This window comes from Protomyctophum bolini (assembly GCF_963924005.1).
Source record: "Protomyctophum bolini genome assembly, chromosome: 8".
Classification (NCBI taxonomy): Eukaryota; Metazoa; Chordata; class Actinopteri; order Myctophiformes; family Myctophidae; genus Protomyctophum; species Protomyctophum bolini.
The window spans coordinates 47,209,280-47,229,094 of NC_137869.1; the positions used below are offsets into that span (position 1 = coordinate 47,209,280).

Here is a 19,815-nt window from a genome sequence, read left to right on the forward strand (position 1 = left end):
TTCGCAACAATAAACAATCAAAAGGGCATTGTCTGACCATGGATCACACCAAAGGACCTGCAACATGACTGAGAGGAACACGTCCCACTTCGAATCATATTTATCCAACTGATTATTCATCTTAAAGGATATTCTCTCCAAAGCAGCCGCAATACCAAGCTGAGTGAAAGCATACATGAATCAAGCTGAGTAAAGCATACATGTGCTGGAGGCAAAACCTCAGACTTCCATTCCTTAACAATGATTTCCCTGCCCGCCTCAATGCTTTTCCAATGGAAGTCACGTGGTTTGACCAAACATTTGTGTTTGATTGCGTCCCCTCCTCCCTCCATCAAACACAAGTGTTTGGTCAAACTTCCATTGTTGACTGCCATTGGAAAAGCATTGAGGCGGCCATCAAACACGGACAGGACACATAATGTGCGTTTGATGTGTGTGCGTGAGGCCCGGAGGCTACTTTCTAATATCTTGATTTGATATTATAGGCAAGCTGTGACAACAACTGGCTTAGACTGTATCGGTTGTGTGAGGCTCAGAGTGTCCAATTATTAAGTTACTGTTCATTAAATCAGTGGTTTTCAACCAGTAGTACGGGGACCACCAGTGGACCACCAGTGGTCCCTATAGCTAAATGATGGAGCGTTGATAACCAAATGGACCCCTTTAACGCTAGATCTTTAACTCTAGAGAGTGTAAAATTAGATCAAATGGACCTGTACGGTTCCATTTGGTGTCATTTAACGCTCTCAAGAGTTAAATTATTGTTAACCCATTCTGGGCGGGAACCCCTATTGGTATCTTACCCCCTCAGGCCGGGCACCCATATTTGGGTTCTGTACAGTATGTACAGTATTCAAAAATGTAAATTGTTTGATGCTGCTCGTTTGATGCTGCTCAGAAACCGTAGGTCAGGATTTAGAGGCGTTTTTAGAATCGGCCTTAGGCCTAAATGGGTTAATCTGCATTACTTATTTTACAAGACGTCTGCACAATTAGAGAATGTAGAATAATTGTTATTTTGGAGCAACTTGGACACTCAGGCATGAGTTCAAGTCCGTTGCTCTCCCCAGGTTGGCGGAGGGTGTGTAGAGCCCAGGATCACATTATTAGATGATTGACACATGGGGTGAAAAATGGGTTACAAAATCGTGGGATAAAAAAAAATATATTTAAAAAGAAAATAATTGTTATTTTGATCACTGCTTGTTGTCTCTCCTATGGTACCATATCAATACAGCATGGAGTTGTGGACAAAATATTCTAAGTACTGGGTCTGAGAGGCTAAAAGTCATCAAATGGAGGTCCCCGTGGCTCAAATGCTGTGTTGAAAACCACTGAATGAAATGAATGCATGTATGGTGAAATGTAATACTGAAATGAAATATGATGAGTACAATTATAGGCCGGTAAAGGATTAGGTGTCCCAAGAGAGTGAAGACAGTTGTCGTGGAAATTAAGATAGATCCAGAGCCAGGCTATTTGTTGGAACAGTTACAGCACTAGTTTACAACTTAACACCTCATAAACATCCGAACCGCATGACTACAAAAACATCCACACCCAGATTAAAGCCTAACTAAAGATGTCAAATTGAGTTTAGTCTCAATGTTTCTGAAATGCAGTGGAATTATGAAATAGTTTACAGTGGGAATTCAACTTCCGGCACCCCACCACCCTCACAATTATGTGACAAGACTTGAAGTAAATATGACTTTTCCAAAATGAAGAAACCCAGCACCGCACCAGGCATACCAGCCTGTCACTTACAAGAAGCACTACCAAATATGAATGGAAGGACCTTGAAAGGAAACCCCTAGGCTACTTTTACTTTCTGCATAGCCTGCAATTAACACCCAATATAAGCATGCTGCGGATGGTGGACATGGAACCCTTTGCAGAAGAGTCTGGATTTCCACTTGGCGGTGAGTGAGCCTTGCGTCTGTCCATCATTTAGTCATATAAATGTTTTAGTGACGTTAGCTGTTCATAATCGCACATGTTTTACTGATGCTGTTCATGAATCTATTAGACGTGTTAATTATTCACTTTTTAACATGACTCTGTACATACAGTAGTGCCAAATAGCTAAAGACATGATCCAAGATTACACACACGCACACGACACGCACGCACGCACACACACACACACACACACACACACACACACACACACACACACACACACACACACACACACACAGAATGGACAGAATCATTTATGATACATTGTACACATATTTAAATGATTTGATTGTGTGTTTGTATTTATAGTGAGATTGTTTGCTTTTGTTTGTTTATTTCTATTTAGAGATTTCAATTATGCTATGAGAATTTAAATACCGGTAATACGTTGCATTGCATGTGTTTTTGTTGTTTTGTCCTACTCGTAATCAAGCGATTTCTAATTATTTAGTACTTTTACATCTACTAGGCCTAGAGATATTATTATTTTAAAGTGACAATATATATTTTAACTTGAGTACAGTTTGGCATTCATTCAATGTGTAAGAAAATAAAGTCTAGCATTGCTACAGTACAAAGAAAAGACAGGGCTGTAATTAATGATGAATTACAACTTAATAATAATAATAGCTCAGATTTATATAGCGCTTTTCTAAATACCCAAAGCGCTTTACAAGGGAACACTAGGAACATAATTTATTAAGAGAAAAAAACAAAATAAAACATAACAGATACAGGGTTAAAAGATAAAAGGATAAACGAGACGTCAACTGGGGAAAGCTATTTTGAAGAGGTGGGTTTTGAGTGAGGTTTTGAAAGAGAGGAGAGAGGGAGCAGCTCTGAGATGGTTGGGGAGTTCATTCCAGAGTTTGGGGGCCGAAACATAGAAGGCCCTGTCCCCCCAGGTGCGGTACTTGGCCTTGCGGACCTTCAGGAGGTTGGCTTCACTGGACCTGAGGGAGCGGGGGGGGACATATGGTTCAAGAAGATCGGAAAGGTAGGGGGGAGCCAGGTTATTGAGAGCTTTGTAGGTGGTGAGCAGGATTTTGTAGTGAATTCTTTGTTTGATGGGAAGCCAGTGTAGGTCGTTCTTAAACTTAGTGGAATTAAGAACAAGCAAAGAACAAAAACACAGAATAAATGCAAATAATATTGAAATGTTCCTCTTTTCAGATGTGGAACTATAAAGAGAGTGGTGTTTGACAAGAATGAACATCAGGATTCATTATAATCCAATTTAATTCATGGTTAAAAACTGTATTTAGTTTGTCCTGTGCAATGGCTTAGTGGTCCAGGCACTTTGGCTGGTAATCCTGTCTGGCAGTGTGCCAGGGGTTCGACTCCCCATCCCGATGGCCTTTAAGCCATGTCTTCCCCCCATCTCTCTCCCTATTTCCTGTCAGCCTACTGTCTGTCCCTCCATAAAAAATATGAAATAAAGGCAAAAGCCAAAAAAAAGAGAAATTATTAATTCATGATGTCCTAAAATGTGTTTTTTTTCCCCCCTCACACTTCAGGGGTTGCACACGAGGTTCCATTTCTACTGGTAGAAGGGACAAGTGAGTGTTCATAATATTTCTATTAGACCTACAATAAGCTATCAACCATAATAGTCAAACATGCTCTAGTCCTATAGAAATTATAATCTGCTCCGATCAGAAAAAGGCATCAACACCATCTATTTGTCCGTCGACAGAAAGCCGCCACCATGAGTACGGACGCAGAGATGGAGCAGTACGGCAAGGCCGCCATATATCTCCGTAAGCCAGAGAGGGAGAGAATGGAGTCTCAGTCGGCGCCGTTTGATGCCAAAACGGCAGCATATGTGGCTGACAAGGGAGAGCTGTACCTCAAGTGTAAGATTATCAGTAAGGACGGTGGCAAAGTCACCGTGCAGTTGCTTACTGAAAAGGCGGAGGTGAGCTGGTATTCTACAATCAAACAGTGGCACAGTACTACTGTAAACATAACGCATTCTGGAGTGTTTTTTTTAAATTGTATGTATTTATTTTTATTAGGAAAGAACTGTGCCTGAGGCAGACGTCACCCCTATGAACCCTCCCAAGTATGACAAGATTGAGGACATGGCCATGATGACCCACCTCAGTGAAGCCGCCGTCCTGTATAACCTCAAAGAGCGTTATGCAGCATGGATGATCTATGTAAGGTGGTTTACGCGCTGAGAAAATAATTGCAGTATTGCACATGGAGTGACCTGGAGACTCTGGTTACTGAACAAGCAACTATCACAATTTAGAGCTTTTTAACACTGTTTTTAACCAAATCAAATCGCTTATTGCTCATTGCCACAAGTTTGCAACTCGTTAGTGAATAATCCCAGCTCTAGTGATCCGTTCTCCCAGATACAAGTATATGTGGCGTACTCAGTGCTATGTTGCATGATGTTAATGTTCTCTCTCTTCTCGCCTTCAGACCTACTCCGGCTTGTTCTGTGCAACTGTGAACCCCTACAAGTGGCTCCCAGTGTACGACCAGGAGGTTGTAAATGCCTACAGGGGCAAGAAGCGTATTGAGGCTCCACCCCACATCTACTCTGTCTCTGACAACGCCTATCAGTTCATGCTGATGGGTACGTACAGTACTAGACAGGACTATGTAAAAAATATATTAAACTATAGTGGTTTTGAGCTGTATATCCATGACTAAAAGTGTGCTTTACAATATACAGATAAAGAGAACCAGTCTGTCCTGATCACGTAAGTTTGCATCAACTCTAGGCATTAAAACAAGGCCCTTGTAGGCTTGTTCACACATTCACTAATTACATTATCTTCTAACCAGTGGGGAATCCGGTGCTGGAAAGACTGTGAACACCAAGCGTGTCATCCAGTACTTTGCAACAGCTAGTTCCGGTGGAGAAAAAAATGCAGCGGATAGCGGTAAAATCCAGGTATTGCCTATATGATATATTCTAAACTTTAACAAATACATGTTTTGAACATAAAAGCATTTATATGCAATATAGCAATTCAGTTTAAAACAATTCTGACCAAACTGGGCGATGTCTAAAACATTCTAGGGGTCACTGGAGGATCAGATTATTGCAGCCAATCCCTTGCTGGAGTCCTATGGTAATGCCAAGACTGTGAGGAATGACAACTCCTCTCGCTTTGTAAGTGTAAAAATAATGACATCTCATGAGAAAACCTGCAATAATTACACAGTGTAGAGCGATGCAACTAATTGTGCTACTGTATATCAAACAGGGTAAATTCATCAGAATCCATTTTGGCACATCTGGTAAACTGGCCAGTGCTGATATTGAGACATGTAAGTATGAAATTCACAGATAGAAATAATATATATGCTTTATTTTTATTATTATTATTATTATTAGTAGTAGTAGTAGACAGTAGTAGTAATTAGTCAGTAGTAGTATCATTGTTATATGAGTTATGTACAACCCCTACAGATCTGCTGGAGAAGTCCAGAGTGACATATCAGCTTGCTGCAGAGAGGGGTTACCACATCTTTTTCCAGATGATGACCAACCACAAACCTGAGATTATTGGTACGTGTTTTTTATTGACGATGCAGTTCAAATCTTTTCAAAACCCAGCCACCTGCCTGCTCACCACCACCACCCGCTCCAGAGATCACATCACAACAGTCCTTCACGACCTCCACTGGCTGCCTGTCACCTCAAAATTCTCCTCAGCACCTACAAGGCACTGCACAAGCTGCTGGAGGGGGGGGGGGCAATCAAACACAAGTGTTTGGTCAAACCACGTGACTTCCATTGGAAAAGCATTGGGGCGGCCATGAAACACAGGCAGAGCACAGCACAGTTGTTCTTTATGTGTGTACGAAGCCACATGGTTTGATCAAACATTTGTTTGATTGCTGATTGCTGGTGGTGTTCTGCCCCTCCCCCCTCGTCAAACAATTTCTTTTGGTAAAACCATGTGACTCCCATTGGAAAAGCTTTGTGGTGGCCCAAAAAAACGACCAAACATTTGCTTGATTGGTGTTTGGTACGTGTGAATGAGGCCTGAGAAAACCATCCAAGGCACCAACCTGCACATCAGGAGCAATCAGGGGTTCAGAGTCTTGCTCAAGGACGACATAACTCTGGGGGAGCCCACAGGGATCCAACTGGGAACCTTGCAGTTCCCGTCCGGTTGATCCGGCTGCTCCTGAGCCACTGCCGCCCGAAAAAACCCCCAGATGTTCACCCTTTTTTTTTAATCCCTTTTCAGAAATGTGCCTGATCAGCTCCAACCCCTACGACTTCCCACTGATCAGCATGGGTGTGATCGTTGTGGCCAGCATTGACGACAAGGCGGAGCTCGACGCTACTGACGTGAGTGGACATAATTTTATAAACACTTTCTAATACTTACTGTGGACTGCAGTCAGTTGCTCTGCAAAATGTATTCACTAAAGCAGTGCTTCTCAACGCTTTTAGGCTGTGACCCCGCCCCCAAATAACCCTACTTTAACTGAACTTAAAATTGTAAAAGTTGACTCAGTTTCACAGATAGGCTTACATATTGTGAAAATAGCCGATCTGCATGTATTCTATTTCTTATTTCCTATTTCTTAGGTAATATTTGTCAATTTGGCCAATGCTTGACAATTATGTATAGTATTTGTTGATTACTTGATGCAGTAATGGTCTCATTTGTTTTATTTTGTATTTATTTTATAGGTATTAAAAGTATTTAAATTGCCACTTTAGAAATGTGCAGATAGATACCCTGCATCCACTGTATATTGCTTTGTTTACAGTTGAGTTGTACACCAAGGATGTTTTCTAATCTAATGCTTAAATTATCTTAATTTTTTGAACACATCTTCTCTGCCTATTGCCATCAGGAAGCTATCGACATCCTGGGCTTCAACGGTGAGGAGAAACAGCTGATCTACAAGCTCACTGGTGCAGTGATGCACCACGGAGTCATGAAGTTCAAACAGAAGCAGCGTGAGGAACAGGCCGAGCCAGACGGCACAGAGGGTGAGCTGGTCTTTATTTATATTAGTATTATTATTATTAGTAGTAGTACTAGTAGAAGTAGTAGCTTTGGGTCATTGTTATACAATAGAATATAAATATAGTATATAAATATATGAATAAAAGACGGAATTCAGTTCCCAGTGGATTCCTCACGATTATTTTAAATCGCGACTATATTTTAAATATATTTCTATTATTATTATGATTACATAAATTATACTGTTTAGAGTCTAGACTGATTTGATTTGTTTAATGCATTGGATGAAGTACCTCGTGCTTACTTTATCGCTTTCTGGATTAATGCCTAAATGCCTAAAATGTTAAATTCAAATTGCATGAACATTTCAGAGGCTGACAAGATTGCCTACCTGTTGGGCATAAACTCAGCAGAGATGCTTAAGGCATATTGTTACCCCAGGGTGAAAGTGGGAAACGAGTTTGTCACGAAAGGACAAACTGTGCCACAGGTGAATATAAAGTTGCATGATTTCCATGTTCTGATTTCATACACACATTTATATTAACACACCATGCCATTAGAATATCTTTTTGAGTTGTGTCCACACTGTCTTAAATCATCTTCAGACTTCAGCCTTGACAACCTTGCCGGTTTATAAAAAAAAATGTATTATTAGATAAAGACATTTCATTTAAATAAGGGTTTTGGCTCTCGGCCCATGCATAATGCCTACAGTGTTTTTGTTTCCTTTTGATGCATATATTGATAGGTATGTTATGCTATGCTACGTTCTGCTATGTCCTTTTTTTTTCTTTTATCGTAGGCCTATCTATTTTTTTTTCGCTATGTCATTGTTTTTTGTTTTATTTGTCTTTATGTTGTCCTAAGAGGTTTTTTAGTTTGTTTTTTTATCTGTATAAAAAATAAAAATATAAAGTATTAAAAAAAAAAGTTTCAATGTGCAGATTATAGATTTTTTTTAGATTATACTATTTAGACTGGTGATTCTTGGTTTACCTACTGTATGCTCCTCGATTACAATTTCTATGCATTTTTTACTACCTCATGTTTTCCTTATTATTTACTGTAAATCACTCTGGATTAAGATAATCTAATGGCTAAATTGTAGATTGCGTAATTCACACTCGTATAACTTTCCTATTTCCTTAGGTAATGAACTCAGTCGGTGCCTTGGCCAAGTCTATCTATGAGAAGGAGTTCTTCTGGATGGTCATCAGGATCAACGAGATGCTGGACACCAAGCAGCAGAGAAACTTCTACATTGGTGTGCTGGACATCGCTGGTTTTGAGATCTTTGATGTAAGCATGGACTTGTTTTAAGTGGGAGAATTTAGGCCTTATTATTTTTGTGTAATTTTCACACTATTACAAGAGATTGGACTAATAATGATATTTCCACTCACAGTTCAACACCCTGGAGCAGCTGTGCATCAACTTCACCAATGAGAAACTGCAACAGTTTTTCAACCACACCATGTTTGTTCTGGAACAAGAAGAGTACATGAAAGAGGGAATTCCCTGGGATCTCGTTGACTTCGGCATGGACTTGGCTATCTGCATTGAGCTGATTGAGAAGGTATACAATTATTATTAGTCTAAATTTGTATGTATTATCATGGACTTGGCTGTCTGCATTGAGCTGATTGAGAAGGTATACAATTATTATTACATTTGTATCTATTATCATGGACTTGGCTGTCTGCATTGAGCTGATTGAGAAGGTAAAATTATTCTGTTCTTTGGTTTAACTGCACCAGCTCAGTAGCCTTTTGGTTTGAGTGTCTGCCCTGAGACTGGGAGGTTGGGGGTTCGGGACCCAGTGCCTCCCTGCTTGGCACTCAGCATCAAGGGTTTGGATTGTGTCCCTGTGACATACTAGCGTCATGTCCAGGGGGTGTGCGTGTACATCAAAGCTGCAGAGAGATAGGCTCCTGCCCTATGTACGTCATTGCTCAGCAAGGCTTACATACTTGCTTAGTTTAATGGAAATTATGTTAAATCTTTTTTGGTGATGTGTCTTTTTTGTCTCCTTTACACAGCCCTTGGGCATCTTCTCCATCCTTGAAGAGCAGTGCATGTTCCCGAAGGCTACAGACAAATCCTTCGCAGAGGCGCTGATTTTAGCGCATCTGGGAAAGAACAAGGCCTTTGAGAAGCCCAAGCCTGCCAAAGGAAAGGGCGAGGCTCACTTCTCCCTGGTCCACTACGCTGGAACGGTGGACTACAGCATCACAGGCTGGCTGGACAAGAACAAAGATCCTCTTAACGACTCTGTCATTCAGCTGTACCAGAAGTCTTCAGTTAAACTTCTAATGCAGTTCTATCCCCCACCTGAGCCTGAAGGTATGTTTATTAATATAAAGGCCAGGCCATATAAAGGCTTTAAAGGCCAGCCAGTAGGAACACAGAGGGGCGGGGCTTAAGCAATTGCTGTCCCTAATTGGCGCACCTACCAAGCATGCTGGGAAATGGAGCTATGGCTGTTTAAACCTCAGCCAATAGGAACACATAAGGGGCTAAGCAATGGTGCGCCTGTGACACCCAGCGGCCAGCTATTCTGATGGCAGACCTCTGGTCAGTGTTGGTGACAAGTTGGGTGCGGTTCAGAGCAGCGGTGTGCCTGTTACGTTTGTGACGTCCAACACACCCACCAGCCCACACTTTAGGCAATTTTAATTACAGCAATAAGCCACAAGAGGTCTCAGGTTAACTGGTATTTTATAATGGCTGAGAGGCATAGTGACACCTGATATGTAGCGGAGGGTCTCCGACCCTGTCAGCCATTATAAATTACACGGTAAGCTGGGACCTTGCGTGGCTTATTGCTTTTCTGAAATGAAAACCATTACATTCACAAAAGTAGCTACGCTTTGCGCCCAACAGAGCGAGCCACAATTCATTGTTTTACCCTAGTCTCTGTGACGGGGGAATAGGAGGCGCTTGATGTCTTTACGAAGCCGCCCGGAGCTACACATTCACAGTCATATGAGAGCGGGCGGTGCTTAGACGCCTGCACAGCCAGGGTGTGTAAGGCAATCAAGTGCTCCCCATCCCCAGTTCAGATACAGAGCTGCGGGATCACTCAGCTGGGAATGATATAAAGTGATTGAAGTTGATTATCGTGAGATTTACAATGGAACCTAGCCAATCAGATTCAAGTATTGGGACTAACCGTTTTAGAAATATAATTTTAATATAGGATAATAATGTGTTCTATCCCCCAACCTGAGCCTGGGGGTATTGTTATATGAATATGAACACTCAGAATCTGTCAAGAAGGGAGGGATTTGCATTCTGTATGACAAATGATGATAACTCACGATTCTAACAAATATTAACAGATAATACCAAGAAGGGAGGCAAGAAGAAGGGTGGTTCCATGCAGACTGTGTCTAGTGCATTCAGGGTAAGATTTTGTATTCATTATTATCAACATTATACAATTTCTGTTGTGGCTGAAGTTTAAAATATGGCTTAAGTGGTTAATGTATGTTTTAAATCTGCAAAGTTACTAGTATCTAAAGAGTTCAATTAATTGTAGTGGAGGAAAAAGTACAATATTGTATGACTTTTTACTAATAATAAACTGGCTATTTTATGTCTCAATAGGCAAACTTGGGGATGCTGATGACCAACCTGAGGAGCACTCATCCTCACTTTGTGCGTTGCCTGATCCCCAACGAGTCCAAGTGTCCAGGTAAACACTGAAAATAAAAATGTTAAATGATCATTGTGAGGCGGTCATTTCATGCAACTTTGGCCAGAGTTTGTTCTTCTAATAATGAAGCAACATCTGTACAGGCCTGATGGAGAACTTCCTGGTCATCCACCAGCTGAGGTGTAACGGTGTGCTGGAGGGCATCAGGATCTGTAGAAAGGGCTTCCCCAGCAGAATCCCATATGCTGACTTCAAGCAGAGGTATTCATTCCTTTTTCCCCAGCAGCTTTTATTTCCAAAAGCAAAATTACCCACTTTTACAAAAGAATACAGAAGGCCAGCGCAAAAATGACCATGAACTTTTATAAAAACAGGTACAAAGTACTGAACGCCAGCGCGTGCCCCGATGGCGCCTTCATGGACAACAAGAAAGCCTCAGAGAAACTGCTTGGGTCCATTGACGTACCTGTTGATGAGTACAGGTTTGGACACACCAAGGTGAGCACACTGTGAACCTGTTTTAACATTATCCCGAGTGGACTAAAAGTTGATTTGACTGTTGTTTAGTGACAGTGTTTTGTAACATTGTGTTCAGGTGTTCTTCAAAGCTGGTCTGCTGGGTACCCTGGAGGAGATGCGAGATGAGAAGCTGTTCACTCTGGTCACAATGACTCAGGCTCTCGCACGAGCTTACCTCATGAGGAAGGGCTTTGTCAAGATGATTGCACAAAGGTAAGCATCGATTCATTGAGTACAATTTGTAAATACAATAAATGTAAATTTTCAAATCACTACAAATGGTAAATGGTGCATTTATATAGCGCTTTTATCCAAAGCGCTTCACATAGACCGATGGCGGAGGTAACCATTCAAGGCACCAACCTGCACATCGGGGACAATTAGTTCAGAGTCTTGCTCAAGGACACTTCAACACTAACTCTGGGGGAGCCTGGTTTCAAACTGGGAACCTCGCGGTTCCCATCCGGCTGCTCTACCAGCCACTCTACCCCGGTAGAAATTGCCGTGAGCTTTTGGTGACGGTGGCAAGGAAAATACAGGAGAAGAAACCAGGCTCTTGGGTGGGCGGCCATCTGCATTTACCTTGCCACGACACAGGGCAACAAAAAATAATAACACAAATAATTACGACAACAATAGTAACCTTCTTGAGATGCCAACTTGCGCCTTGCACACAAGTAGGCCATGTCCGAGTCCTAGAGCTCTCTGCTGTCTGTCTGGGTACGACTGCTGCTCTGAGTGCTAGAGCTCTCTGCTGTCTGTCTGGGTATGACTGCTGCTCTGAGTCCTAGAGCTCTCTGCTGTCTGTCTGGGTATGACTGCTGCTCTGAGTGCTAGAGCTCTCTGCTGTCTGTCTGGGTATGACTGCTGCTCTGAGTCCTAGAGCTCTCTGCTGTCTGTCTGGGTACGACTGCTGCTCTGAGTCCTAGAGCTCTCTGCTATTCCAAATCCTTTAGACCCGTTATTGACCAACCTTGAAACATACCTTAGTTATGTCACTAAGAATGGCTGTTGGAGGACACCGACATACATACCCCAACATACACTGTACATACCCAACCGATCGCAGTACTTGCGTGCTCTGCTTGTGCAAGTAACTATGACACAAAAAGAGTAACTATTATTACTACTAGTATTACGCCTGCAGTCGTAATACGTGGAAACATGATCCACTGAAACTGTTTTCCACAGAGATGCCGTTTTCACCATCCAGTTCAACCTCCGCTCGTTCGTTGCTGTGAAACACTGGCCATGGATGAAGGTCTACTACAAGATCAAGCCTCTTCTGCAGAGCGCTGAGACTGAGAAGGAGCTCGCAGCGATGAAGGAGAACTACGAAAAGATGACGACAGACCTGGCTAGTGCTCTGGCCTCGAAGAAGAACCTGGAAGAGAAGTTGGTTGCTATAACGCAGGAGAAGAATGCCCTTTCAGTGGCAGCGTCATCAGTAAGTACATACACTTGTACAGGGAATGTTACTAATAATATTTCATATTGTTTATCATCTGACCTTGTATATTTAGATGTAGACCATGGCAGAGAATGCCTGGTGGGTCCAACGGCTGTTGGCATCATTGTATGTACAAGCTCACAAAGCGTCGCACAGGTATTTTCAGCATGCAACCACGTGTAAGTTGACTTAAACTGGATCTCTAGTCCCTTCCAAAACATTTTAGTCTAGTTCTTATATGTCGACGAAATTGTCAGTATATTTAGTCTTAGTTTTAGTCATCGTAGATTCGTTTTTGTTTAGTTTTAGTCAGTGAAAAAAGGTAGTCGACGAACATTTTTCGTTCTAGTTTTAGTCGACGAAAACAACACTGCATGACACACAGAACACACAAGTGTGTCTCAGGTGTGAATGAGGGCTAACTCTGGGGGAGCCCACAGGGATCGACCTGGGGGACCTTGCGGTTTCCATCCGGTCCAGACTGTACTTGAGTCAAATTCTGACTGTTCTGATTGTACAATTTCCAATACTTTTACTTCGACTGTCGGATCCAAATATTGTACGTTTGCTCCATTAAACTATTTATTTGAAAACTTTACGTTACTCGTTACTTTGTATCATTATTACAAAATAATATACATGAACCGATTCAGCCCTATTAGATTTTGGTCATTTGAAAATGGCTGATCCATGTACTGTAGATCGGCTATTTTCAAAAGATCATTGTACATTTGAAGACTTTAAAATGGGACATTCTGCACGATGAGTATACTGTAACGTTTGGTATGCCGCAAAGTACATTTTGTAGCCAATGTACCATTGTACTGCAGACAGTGTTGATACTTTTACTTTAAGTAAAAAGCTTTTTTCCCCACCAGCTGGCTGCTTATCGATATAAAAAATGCTCAGTCAGGGATCAGAGAGGAATGTCAACCTCATGAATATTCAGATTGTCGTTGCCCTCGATCCTCCTCCTCCTCATGAATATTCAGATCGTTGCGCATGCCGCTCCTCCTCCTCGACAACACGGCAAAGCGTCAGAGATGTAAAGCTTCCTCTGATGCCGCGGCAGCAACGCCGTGATGTGAATGATGCGTGATGCGTGAGTCGTGTTATGCAAATGTATTTTTAGCATTACGGAGACATACGTATAGCTACATGGCTAGCAGCACAAAGGCCGGACCCAATGTGTGGTTCTTCTGTGGGGAGGGTGAATCTACTGCATCCCACTGCATGCCACTGCTGGAGGTTGATAGCCTCCAGCTTCTTCCTTGTCCTCACCTCTGTACCGTCCAGGCTCTTACAATGATAGAGCCTGCCTTTTTCACAAGCTTGTTCAGCTCTGTTAGTGTCCCTTGTGGATGAAGGAGTCCCCCATGGAAGCAGCTGCAAAACAAATATACTCATATATCTTTGATTGAAATTTGTATTCACTGTTTGTAGAATGGGTACAAGCAAGACTTGTTTACATCAGGGTCCTCCATTTCAATTCATCAAATATACACTAGGAAATATACAAAAGGAAATAATCATATAAGAATGTAAAAGAAAAACGGGAAAACGTGTACAGTATGGGGAAAATAGGGGGGTGGAGGGGGAATCTTTTTTTTTTTACAGGCGCCAGTTTCGACAAATGCTGACACATTTCCTCCCTTATCTCTTTCATTGACAACCAGGGAGACGAGGCTCTGAATGATGCTGAGGAGAGATGTGAGGGTCTCATTAAAAGTAAGATCCAGCTGGAGGCGAAGCTCAAAGAGACGACCGAGAGACTGGAGGACGAGGAGGAGATCAACGCAGAGCTTACTGCCAAGAAGAGGAAGCTGGAAGACGAATGCTCTGAGCTCAAGAAGGACATCGACGACCTGGAGCTTACCTTGGCCAAAGTGGAGAAGGAGAAACACGCCACTGAAAACAAGGTTCATGATCATACACTGTAGCCGTCTTATCAAGTTATTGAACAATAATGATCCATTCCCGATTATACACTCTTCTATCGTAGCGGTCATATCAAGTTCTAAAACTATAATGATCCATTCATTCTGCTTATTTAGGTGAAGAACCTGACTGAGGAGATGGCCTCTCAAGATGAAGGTCTTGCTAAGCTGACCAAGGAGAAGAAGGCGCTCCAAGAGGCCCATCAGCAGACCCTGGATGACCTGCAGGCAGAGGAAGACAAAGTCAACACACTGACCAAGGCCAAGACCAAGCTGGAACAGCAAGTTGATGACGTGAGTTCATCAAGTCAATAGGATATTTTGAAACTTGAATACGGTACGTTTATTTTCTTACTGAAAAATACGAAAACTATATTGTTGTGCAGTTGGAAGGTTCTCTGGAGCAAGAGAAGAAGCTCCGCATGGACCTCGAGAGAACCAAGAGAAAGCTTGAGGGTGATCTGAAACTTGCCCAGGAAGCCATCATGGATCTGGAGAATGACAAGCAGCAGTCTGATGAGAAGATAAAGAAGTAATGTGGGCAACAATAATAATAACAACAATAATAATAATTAATAATAATAATAATAATAATAATAATAATAATAATAAGAATAATAATGCCATGGATAAAAACTACCACTAACATATGATGTACTGTATGTATACCACAGGAAGGACTTTGAAGTAGCCCAGCTTCTGAGTAAGATTGAGGATGAGCAATCTATGGGAGCCCAGCTGCAGAAGAAGATCAAAGAACTCCAGGTATTTATTTTATTATATACTTATTTAAAATCATTGATCATAAGTAAGTGAAATTTTTGATTTTAATATGTCCATTCATTTGAAAGGCTCGTATTGAAGAACTGGAGGAGGAGATCGAGGCAGAGCGTGCCGCTCGGGCCAAGGTTGAGAAGCAGAGAGCTGATCTCTCCAGGGAACTTGAAGAGATCAGTGAGAGGCTGGAGGAGGCTGGAGGAGCCACTGCCGCTCAGATCGAGATGAACAAGAAGCGCGAGGCTGAGTTCCAGAAGCTGCGTCGTGACCTGGAAGAGTCCACCCTGCAGCACGAGGCCACCGCCTCTGCTCTCCGTAAGAAGCAGGCGGACAGCGTCGCAGAGCTGGGCGAGCAGATCGACAACCTCCAGCGTGTCAAGCAGAAACTTGAGAAGGAGAAGAGCGAATACAAGATGGAGATCGATGACCTTTCCAGCAACATGGAAGCTGTTGCTAAGGCAAAGGTAGGATAGAGTGCTTGTGTGTAATTCATGACAAAATACGAACGATGAACCAATCAGGGGGGGGAACTAAGGAATACATTGTAGGTTACTTCAGTGATTGAATGTGTTCAATGATAATCAACAGGGAAATCTTGAGAAGATGTGCCGCACCCTTGAGGACCAACTTAGTGAAATCAAGTCCAAGAGTGATGAGAATGTCCGCCAGATCAATGATATTGGAGCTCAGAGAGCAAGACTGTTGACGGAAAATGGTAAATGTTCATCATTGTAATGTCTACTAGCCTACATGGTTTGTTGATGGCACTTTAGCAAATTCCATAATTACAGATACTAATCCTAATGGAATTCAGGAATTGTATGTATGTAATTGTATGTATTGATACAAAGATGAATTAATGTTTGAAACTAATACTCAAATGTCTAACTAGGTGAGTTTGCTCGTCAACTTGAGGAGAAAGAAGCTCTGGTCTCTCAGCTCACCAGAGGCAAGCAGGCCTTCACCCAGCAGATCGAGGAGTTGAAGAGACTCGTTGAAGAGGAGGTTAAGGTAAAAGGAACACCCTTTTTTTTACGAACAGACCTAATTCCATCTTTTTGTAATTTCATCCAGCTGACATTATTTTGCCGTATTTCTTTTGACAGGCAAAGAACGCCCTCGCCCACGCTGTGCAGTCAGCTCGCCATGACTGTGACCTCCTGAGGGAGCAGTTTGAAGAGGAGCAAGAGGCCAAGGCTGAGCTGCAGCGTGGAATGTCCAAGGCCAACGCTGAGGTGTGTCAGTGGAGGAGCAAGTATGAGACTGATGCTGTCCAACGCACTGAGGAGCTGGAGGAGGCTAAGTAAGTCATCAGTGTTTTTTACCTCACTATATAAGACTTCCGCACACCTAGAGTAGGCTTAGGAACAGGTGCGTAGGCAAGTGCACATCAAAAATGAAATAGAAAACAACACGCCCGCACACTGTTGCTCTGCTCGGTACAAGAGGATACAGTTATTAAGTATAGGCAACGTTTCGGTCACTACTGACCTTCAAGCTCAGCACAGCATTTTGACAAACAACCAATCATTCGCCAAGCAGAGTCTGTGATTGCAAAAGAGGTGACATAATTTAACTAGACATAAGGACCCCAGAAAACTCATACGTCATTGACATTAAATAAAAAAAATATAAAAAAAAATATATACTGTGTATATATATACACAATTATTCAACATTGTACACCGCTCACTATACAAAATATGGCTCACAATGCTTTGATTTGTTTCAACACTGATCAACAGGAAGAAGCTCGCCCAGCGTCTTCAGGAGGCTGAGGAGCAAATTGAGGCTGTGAATTCCAAGTGTGCCTCTCTGGAGAAGACCAAGCAGAGACTCCAGGGTGAAGTGGAAGACCTCATGATTGACGTGGAGAGGGCCAACGGTTTAGCCGCCAACCTCGACAAGAAACAGAGGAACTTCGATAAGGTGCTTTGACATGGGTGCATGTGTTTGGTCCGACGTACTAACAGTCCTACAGTCATGAGTCCGACACTATACCCAAAACCCAAACCTAAACTATAACTTCACAGTAAGCCACGGGTTAGTTGTAACTGGCAGCACATCTCGGGAGCGGCGGTGTTGTCGGACTAATGCCACTCGGACTGTTGTCTAAGCAACGTGAATTGGTTTGACATGAATTATTTTAATTGTTTCCTCCTGAAAGTGGAGGTAAATGACACATTTCATCACGGCTGCTGTGCAGGTCTTGGCAGAATGGAAGCAGAAACATGAAGAGGGCAATGCGGAGTTGGAAGGAGCTCAAAAAGAGGCTCGTTCTCTCGGCACCGAGTTGTTTAAGATGAAGAACTCCTACGAGGAGTCCCTGGACCAACTGGAGACCATGAAGCGTGAAAACAAGAACCTGCAACGTAAGTTCTCTGCATCATTATTTAAATAACAGTTAAAGAATAACTAAATTAAGGTTAAAAATGGATCAGGCTACAACTTTATTCAAACACAAATACAAAATAGTCGCTGAAAGTTCATTGATAATTTTGCAGAGGAGATCTCAGACCTGACCGAACAGATCGGTGAGACTGGAAAGAGCATCCATGAGCTGGAGAAGGGAAAGAAGCAGGTGGAGACAGAGAAGGCAGAAATCCAGACAGCCCTGGAGGAAGCTGAGGTAACACTTTTAGGTCCTAGAATAGATGAACAACGCAATTGTTGGATTCCTTTCACTACGTTTTATATTCAAACAGCATAGCAGTATATGATCAATGTTACATTAAAGGTCCTACAACCTTTTGATCCTGTATTTCATTTCAGGGTACTCTGGAGCACGAGGAGTCTAAAATTCTGCGTGTCCAGCTGGAGCTCAACCAGATCAAGGGTGAGGTTGACAGGAAGCTGGCAGAGAAGGACGAAGAGATGGAGCAGATCAAGAGGAACAGCCAGAGGGTGACCGACTCCATGCAGGGCACTCTGGACGCTGAGGTCAGGAGCAGAAATGATGCCCTGAGGGTCAAGAAGAAGATGGAGGGAGACCTGAACGAGATGGAGGTTCAGCTGAGCCACGCCAACCGCCAGGCTGCTGAGGCCCAGAAGCAGCTGAGGAACATCCAGGGACAGCTTAAGGTGCAAAACATATTAGTTACTAGACACATATTCAATCAACGGAAGAGCTCTGAACATCTGAACCAAGGGGCTAGCTCCAACCGCTGTCTGGAGATGAAGCCACATCCTGTTTCTCGTTGAAGCTGCTGTTCCTATTTATGACCCAACAAATGTCTTCTATTGTTTGCAAGACATTATCTCAATCAGGTCGTGGGCGAACTTTACACTTGATTACTTTAGTGAACCCTTTCATTTTATCGCTAGTTTAAAGTCTTTTTTTAAATCATCATGATATGCGTTAAGTAAATTATGGTCACGTTTATTTTAAAATGAATTCTACTGGTTCTACAGAGTGAAGACCTGCCCTCACGGCGGTTGCAGAAAATATAGTATTCATTTCGGATATATAAATATGGCGGATTTGAAATCACCGCAGAATGGGCTTGACACGGTCTATGATCCGAACAACATTCTGACATTTCTCATAACATGTCCACCTCATATGCGATCTCTTTTTTTTAGGATGCCCAACTGCACCTTGACGATGCTCTCAGAAGCCAGGAAGATGTGAAGGAACAAGGCGCCATGGTGGAGCGTAGGAACGGCCTCATGGTCGCTGAGATCGAGGAGCTGAGAGTGGCTCTGGAACAGACGGAGAGAGGCCGCAAAGTGGCTGAACAGGAACTGGTGGACGCCAGTGAGCGCGCTGGACTGTTGCACTCCCAGGTAAGTCAATTGGAGAAGGAAAAAAACTGTCAACATTATTTAACATACAAGTTATGCATACTTGTATTGCTAATCTGATTCTTTATATTTTAGAACACAAGCCTTTTGAACACCAAGAAGAAGCTTGAAGCTGACCTGGTCCAGGTTCAAGGTGAAGTGGACGACAGTGTTCAAGAAGCAAGGAATGCTGAGGAGAAAGCAAAGAAGGCCATCACTGATGTAAGTTCCATTCCAGAGGTCCATTATACCAGGACAATTAGACATCCTTATGGCATTGCATGCATGTCTTGTGCAAACAGCCATGACAATCATATGGGGGGGGGGGTGAACTATATCACTATTTTCAGCACTTGTATCAAACATAATGTGCTCAGGAAAAGAACATTCTGAACATGAGGTGCTGGCTTCAGGCAGATGGTTCAGAATGTTACAGTGCAGACTGAACTGGTACAACAATATATTCAATATAGTCAAGCAAGATATAATAATTAATAGCAACAACAATTACTACTAAATATGATGAGTACTAAGATATTGTGATTCTATTACCTGGTTTGATTCCTTCTGGGCTCATGACACATCACACATGTATCTTTTTATTACCTTTCATGATTTTAAAGAGCCATTGTCGTGCGTTGAATGACGCAGGAGACCAAGACATTGTTTCACATGCGGGACAATAAAGTATATTTGATCTCACAACAACGATGACTTTCCAGGCGGCCATGATGGCCGAGGAGCTGAAGAAGGAGCAGGACACCAGCTCTC

General features: G+C 42.5%; 1 pseudogene across 1 annotated transcript; it reads left to right on the forward strand.

The window, feature by feature from the left end:
- Positions 1 to 3,659: 3,659 nt before the first annotated feature.
- On the forward strand, positions 3,660 to 18,334 carry LOC308320013 (myosin heavy chain, fast skeletal muscle-like; annotated as a pseudogene). The gene is made up of 32 exons (XR_013966213.1): positions 3,660 to 3,880; positions 3,981 to 4,124; positions 4,396 to 4,552; positions 4,652 to 4,679; positions 4,765 to 4,873; positions 5,003 to 5,095; positions 5,190 to 5,253; positions 5,396 to 5,494; positions 6,183 to 6,286; positions 6,802 to 6,940; positions 7,289 to 7,407; positions 8,070 to 8,219; positions 8,326 to 8,496; positions 8,960 to 9,263; positions 10,262 to 10,326; positions 10,530 to 10,617; positions 10,722 to 10,839; positions 10,953 to 11,076; positions 11,174 to 11,310; positions 12,289 to 12,544; positions 14,224 to 14,466; positions 14,602 to 14,778; positions 14,871 to 15,016; positions 15,159 to 15,249; positions 15,336 to 15,725; positions 15,850 to 15,976; positions 16,154 to 16,272; positions 16,368 to 16,564; positions 17,007 to 17,190; positions 17,468 to 17,633; positions 17,766 to 17,890; positions 18,034 to 18,334. The product of XR_013966213.1 is annotated as a myosin heavy chain, fast skeletal muscle-like (transcript).
- The last annotated feature ends 1,481 nt before the right edge of the window (positions 18,335 to 19,815 follow it).